At 39.3% G+C, this 6,843-nt stretch overlaps 1 non-coding gene across 1 annotated transcript; it reads left to right on the top strand.

The window, feature by feature from the left end:
• Nucleotides 1-5,503: 5,503 nt before the first annotated feature.
• Nucleotides 5,504-5,610, top strand: LOC126490707 (U6 spliceosomal RNA). The gene has a single exon (XR_007589227.1). It is a non-coding gene; the product is annotated as a U6 spliceosomal RNA (small nuclear RNA).
• The last annotated feature ends 1,233 nt before the right edge of the window (nucleotides 5,611-6,843 follow it).

Below are 6,843 nucleotides of genomic sequence, written 5' to 3'. Positions count from 1 at the left end.
TTGCATCACAGCCCAGAGACAACAGATCTTTGTGAGCAACCACGGACTGAAACCTCTGCCCTGGGGGTCAGAATCAACCCCACTTCCTCTAAGTCATTTTCCTTAGCCATTTTGTCACAGCAGTGGAAAGGGATGCACTCCCCAAAGGCACCAGGGTGGACCTCACAGCTGACCTGAGACACGTGAGAACCCTGTGGTCCTGCTGAAGACTGGCTCATTGATTGATAAACTAGCCCCAACCTAGTCAGCTCAGCAAATTCTGCCCCTTCTCACATGCCATGTCCCTTAAATCCATTAATGGATAGTGTGGCTTATTTTTTTTATCCAAATTTAGTAAGTTCTGAGACCACTGATCATAAGCTCAATGTCCAAGTATTGCTGGATACTTATTCTTACTCAGGGTCAAAGGTCATTAGCATCTGGATCTGAGGCTTTCTTGTGGACTGACTGGTGGTTGCAGGTGACCTGGGTTAATTTACCTTGCTTTTTATTGCTACACGGCTCATATTCAGTGACAAACAAGACGTTCATTGCATCTTCCATGATATAATAATTGCAAATGGAACTTTGAGAATTCCACTTTACATGAATATTATGTTCTTTTAGAACCTCATCCTTCCCCCACCCCTATTATTGTCATTATAGCTGAAAGGGTGGGTGCTGTTGTCAGAGTATTTGCCAATAAAGGAGAGTTAGCTACACCTGTGCATTTATAACTCAACTTTGACAATAAGGTAAACTTAACACATCTATGTGAATCATTTCTGAAGTCTAAAAATTTGTTCTAGCATGTATTTATTCAGAACCACTACATTCATATGGTTCAATGGAAGGCTTAGTTGAGGGTGGTCAGATTAATGAGATTGGTCCCTTATCTCAAGCATAATATAAATATTTTCTCTGCTCCCCTCCCTGCCTCTCCCTTTCCCTTCAACCCTACCCCCAAGGTCCCCATACTCCCAAGTTACTCAGAAGAACTTGTCTTTTTCTACTTCCCATGTAGATAAGATTCATATATGTCTCTCTTAGGGTCCTCATTGTTGTCTAAGTTCTCTGTGATTGTGACTTGTAAGCTGGTTTTCTTTGATTTATGTTTAAAAACTACCTATGAGTGAGTACATGTGATAATTGTCTTTCTGTATCTGGGTTACCTCACTCAAAATAATGTTTTCTAGTTCCATCCATTTTTCTGCAAAATTCAAGATGTCATTCTTTTTTTTCTGCTGTGTATTATCCCCTTGTGTAAATGTACCGCATTTTTCTTATCCATTCTTTGGTCAAGGGACATTTATGTTGTTTCCAGGTCTGGCTATGACACACAATGCTGCTATGAACATAGTTGAGCACATGTCCTTATGGCATGATTGAACATCCTTTGGATATATACCCAAAAGTGGTATTGCTGGATCTTGAGGAAGGTTGTTTCCTAATTTTTTGAGAAATTGCCACATTAATATCCAAAGGAGTTATACCAGCTTGCATTCACACCAGCAATGCAGGAGTGATCCCTTTACCCCACATCCTCTCCAGCATAAGTTGTTGTCAGTGTTTTTGATCTTGGCCATTCTTACCAGTGTAAGATGGAATCTCAGAGTTGTTTTTATTTGCATTTCTCTGATGACTAAGGATGTTGAGCATTTCCTTAAGTGTCTTTCAGCCATTTTAGATTCCTCTGTTGAGAGTTCTCTGTTTAGATCTGTACTCCATTTTCTTACTTAATTATGTGTTCTTTGGGTGACCAGTTTCTTGAGTTCTTTGTATATCTTCGAGATCAGACCTCTGTCTAATTTGGGGTTGGTGAAGATCTTTTACCACTCTGTAGGTTGCTGTTTTGTCTTGTTGACCATGTCCTTTGCTTCATAGAAACTTTTCAGTTTCAGGAGGTCCCATTTATTAATTTTTTCTCTCGGTGTCTGTGCTACTGGGGTTATATTTAGGAAGTGATCTCCTGTGCCAATGAGTTCAAGTGTACTTTTTACTTTCTCTTCTATAAGGTTCAATGTGGCTGGCTTTATGTTGAGGTCTTTGATCCATTTGGACTTGAGTTTTGTGCATGGTGATAGATATGGGTCTATTATCATTCTTCTACATGTTGATATCCAATTTGTTAAATATGCTTTCCTTTTTCTCTTTGATTTTTTTTCTTTGTCAAAAATCAGGTTTCTAGACCTGGATGGAGGTGGGTGGTCCTTGGACTTCCCACAGGGCAGGGAACCCTGATTGCTCTTTGGGCTGACGAGGGAGGGGGACTTGGTTGGGGGGGAGGCGGTGGTGGGGAAGAGACAGAAATCTTTAATAAATAAAAAAAAGAGTGTGGATCAATATCCAGGTCTTCAGCTTGGTTCCGTTGGTCCTCCTGTCTGTTCTTATGCAATACCAGGCTGTTTTCAGTACTGTAGCTCTGTAGTAGAGTTTGAAGTCAGGAATTATCATGCCTCCAGAAATTTCTTTATTTTACAGGATTGTTTTGAATATCCCGGGTTTTTTTTTCCCTTTTCCATATGAAGTTACCATTTTTTTGAGGTCTGTGAAGAATTTTGCTGGAATTTTGATGGGTATTGTATTAAATATATAGATTACTTTTTGGTAAGATTGTAATTTTTACTATGTTAATTCTGCCTACCCAAGGGCATGGGAGATCTTTCCATTTTCTGTTGTCTTCTTCAATTTGTTTCTTCAAAGATTTAAAGTTTTTGTCATACACATCTTCCACTTGTTTGGTTAGAGTTAGACATTTTGTGCTTTTTGTGGCTATTGTGAAGGGTGATGTTTCTCTTATTTCTTTCTCAGTCCATTTATCATTTGTGTACTGGAGGGCTACTGATTTTTTGAGTTAATCTTGGATCGAAACACATTATTTTTACATGATATGTAGAAACATAAAAGTTACATAAATGAAAGAGATGCTGTATAAAATGTGAGTTCATGTGCACATTATGTAATGTTGAAATCAAGTTTAATATGTATGCATGCAAACATTTATCATTTCATTTTTAAAAACCATTCTTTGGCAGTATATAATGCTGCTAATGACCGAATAGTATGTCATTGTGTTAGATGCTACACTTTCTTTTTGTGCTCCTCCATGGTGGATGTGTAGTACAGGCACCAGTAGGAATGGTGTCGCAGTGAACACAGAGTGCTGGCATGTCCCTCTGTGTGTCTGTTGGTCAGGTTGCTGCATTTTTTTTTGAGTTTCCATGTTACCGTATCCATTTGCACAATCTCCAGGCCTATAAAGGTCCCTTTACTATATATCTCCTCAGCACTTGTTGTCATTGTCCTTTTAGAGGAGCTTCCCCATCATTTCCCCTTTTGTCTAGTTGTTCTTCCTGGGGAGATGACTCATAGTGCTCATTTGACTCACAGGATTGGCAATGCTGACCCACTTTAAATCAAGCCCTTTTCCTTTTCTTTTCTTTCTCTTCCCTTCCTCTCTGTCTTTCTTTCTAACTTTGCTACTGAGTATTTATTTTGAGTTTCTTACATTTTTCTGGTTATTAATATAGCATTTCCGTCCATTCTATAAGTAATTTCTTTGCTCTCTGGGCTATTTCTCATGTAAGACAAGTGCAGAAATCGGGGAGCCCTCAAGCACAGCCAGGCTGCAGTAGAAGGAGACCTGCAGGCTTCTTAGAGAGCTAACTGGATGTGAGTTTGCCTCTGTGATGAGCCACCCAACCTCTCTTATCAGTGTGTTCTTTAGTTATCGTTTCCATATAATAAAATGCACAAACCTTAATGTGGAGTGTGATTAAGCTTCACATGTGCTCCTTGAATGTGCCTTCTTGTCATCCATTCATGACACAGCAAACTCCTGTCCCACCTACATAGTTTCCGCTCCAACCCTCTACCTTATACAAATAATAATCAACAACCCCTAAATGGTGTTCCCAATCCCGAGGATAAACTTTTTTTGGAAGAGGGGATCTCATCCTCTAGAATTGTTTCCTGCTGTCCTGATGGTGATGTTCTCTTCATGGGATCCTGCAAAAGTAAAGTCATGACTAAGTTTCAAGATTACTGTCTAGTTAACAAAGGCTACAAATATTTGTGTTCAGGGATCTGTGTGTTAGGCCTGCAATTCTCTTGACTAAGGCTTGCAATTGCAGGGCTATAGGGTATGCATACATGTGTTTTCAGCCACTAGGTAAGTCATTTTCCAAACTCACTGTTCTTTTGAATGCTGTCTTGAGCAGTTCACAAGAGCCCCTGCTCTTCATTGGATTTCTTGGTGGTCTCTGAACTCAAGCAAAGTGGGTTTAGACTCATATTCAGAATCTGCCCTTTGGGTCTTGTAATCTTCATTTGATCATTTAATTTCTCAGAATGTCTTTCCTCATCTATAATACAGTGATGCTCACTGCATCACACCATCATGGGCTATTGCATATACTACCTTCTATCATGTTTTCTTCGCATGTACTTGATATTCTCATCATACCCACAACTTAAGACAAGATATCCTGGGCAAGATTTGTTGTGCTGGTACACATCTACATCCATCTAAGTGTCACATACACACAGAGCTCCAGGTCATTAAGGGAAAATTTACTTCTATTTCAATTTTCTTTAGTCCCAATGTATCAAACAAGTAATCTTTGTCTGGCATCTTGTTTGTTTGCTTGTTTTTTTAAAATTTATTTATTAAAAATTTCCACCTCCTCCCATTTTCCTCCCAGCCCCCCCTCCCTCTCCCCCTCCCTTTCCAGTCCTAAGAGCAGTCAGGGTTTCCTGCCCTGTGGGAAGTCCAAGGTCCTCCCCCCTCCATCCAGGTCTAGGAAGGTGAGCATCCTAAAAGACTAGTCTCCCACAAGGCCAGTCCATGCAGTAGAATCAAAACTCAGTGCCATTTTCCTTGGCTTCTCAGTCAGCATGTCTGGTGTTTTTATATCAGAATCATACAGTGTTTTTTTCTCTCTTCTTTCTCCTCTCTTCTGCTGAAATCTTTTCTTTCCAGTTTGTCCTTTCCTTGCATTCTTGTGTCTGTATATGTGTGTTTGTGGTGTGTGAGATGTCAGGTATATGTATGTGGGTGTATGGAGTGTGTGCTTGTGTTGGATGTGTGCTTATGTTGTATATGTGTTTGTGTTGTGTAGGTATGTGGATGTGTGTGTGTGTGTGTGTGTGTGTGTGTGTGACCTGCTGACTCTAATTAGGGTTGTTTGCATGAGCATAGGTGGGGATTATTTAGCAGAAGTTGGGCACTTACCAGTGGCTACACCACTCAGAAAATGACTCCTCTCCCCACAATCTAATGACATCCAAAGCTTTTCAAAGAGGAGGAGGGAGGCATAGACACAGGCTCTTCGCATTTTATAAGCAAAATGTCTAGAAATAATTCAATACTCTTTTCTTTTTTTGTTTTTAGAATGTTGCTACTTGTGGAATTTATGATAAACTATTGAGCTTATAGTTGTAGTTTTATATTTTAATAAGTGACATATAGATAAAAATCTCAGTTACCTGAAAGGGAAAAAAAGACATTAAAATAATGATGCTGGTGCTCACTTCGGCAGCACATATACTAAAATTGGAACTATACAGAGAAGATTAGCATGGCCCCTGCGCAAGGATGACATGCAAATTCTTGAAGTGTTCCATATTTTTATAGAGGTACTGCAGAAGCTAAGAGACCATGGATGCAAACCCAAACTAATATACCCAGCCAAGCTATCGTTTACTATCAATGGAGAAAACAAGACCTTCCAGGATAAGAACAAATTTAAACAATACGTGCCACAAATCCAGCCCTACAGAAGGTAATAGAAGGAAAATTGCAACCCAAGGAATCCAGCATTGCCAACACTGCCTACAACATCTCAGGCATCTAGCAACCCTTCACCAGCACAACTCAAAGAAGGGAGACACACAAACTCTAATACCAAAAACAATAAGAATAACTGGAGTAAACACCCACTAGCCATTAATATCACTTAATATTAATGGTCTCAATTCACCTATAAAAAGGCACAGGCTAAGGGATTGGATATGAAAATGGGATCCAACATTCTGCTGTTTGCAAGAAACACATCTCAATGACAAAGACAGGCATCTACTCAGAGTAAATGGTTGGGAAAAGGTCTTTCAAGCAAATGGTCCTAAGAAAAAAGCAGGTGTGGCCATACGAATTTCCAACAAAACGGACTTCAAACTAAAATCAATCAGAGGAGATCGAGATGGACACCTTATACTCATAACAGGAACAATTCATCAGGATGACATCTCAATCCTAAATATCTACGCCCCTAACACAAAAGCACCCACTTATCTAAAAGAAATATTACTAGAACTCAAGGCAGACATTAAACCACACACACTAGTAGTAGGAGACTTCAATACACCTCTCTCTCCAATGAACAGGTCAATCAGACAGAAACCTAATAGAAAATTAAGAGAATTATTGGAGGTAATGAAGCAAATGGACTTAACAGACATCTACAGAACACTCCACCCAAATAGGAAAGCTTTAGAAAAAAAAGAAGCAGATGTGCCCAGAAGGAGTAGAAGACTGGAAATAATCAAACTGAGGGCAGAAATCAACAAAATAGAAACACAGAAAACAGTCCAAAAAATCAATGAAACAAAACGTTGGTTCTTAGAGAAAATCAACAAGATCGACAAACCCCTATCCAAACTAATTAAACAACAGAGAGAGAACACGCAAATAAATAAGATCAGAAATGAAAAGGGGGACATAACCACAGACACAGAGGAAATTCAGAGAATCATTAGATCTTACTACAAAAGCCTGTATGCCACAAAACTGGAAAATGCAAAAGAAATGGACATTTTTTTAGATAAGTACCATATAACAAAGCTAAACCAAGACCAGGTGAAAGA

This window comes from Alexandromys fortis, unplaced genomic scaffold (genome assembly GCF_014885135.2).
Source record: "Alexandromys fortis isolate MF-2015 unplaced genomic scaffold, M_Fortis_MF-2015_v1.1 scaffold_238, whole genome shotgun sequence".
Lineage (NCBI taxonomy): Eukaryota > Metazoa > Chordata > Mammalia > Rodentia > Cricetidae > Alexandromys > Alexandromys fortis.
Note: the sequence above shows the minus strand (reverse complement) of the source record. Positions and strands in the feature narration are given on the sequence as shown.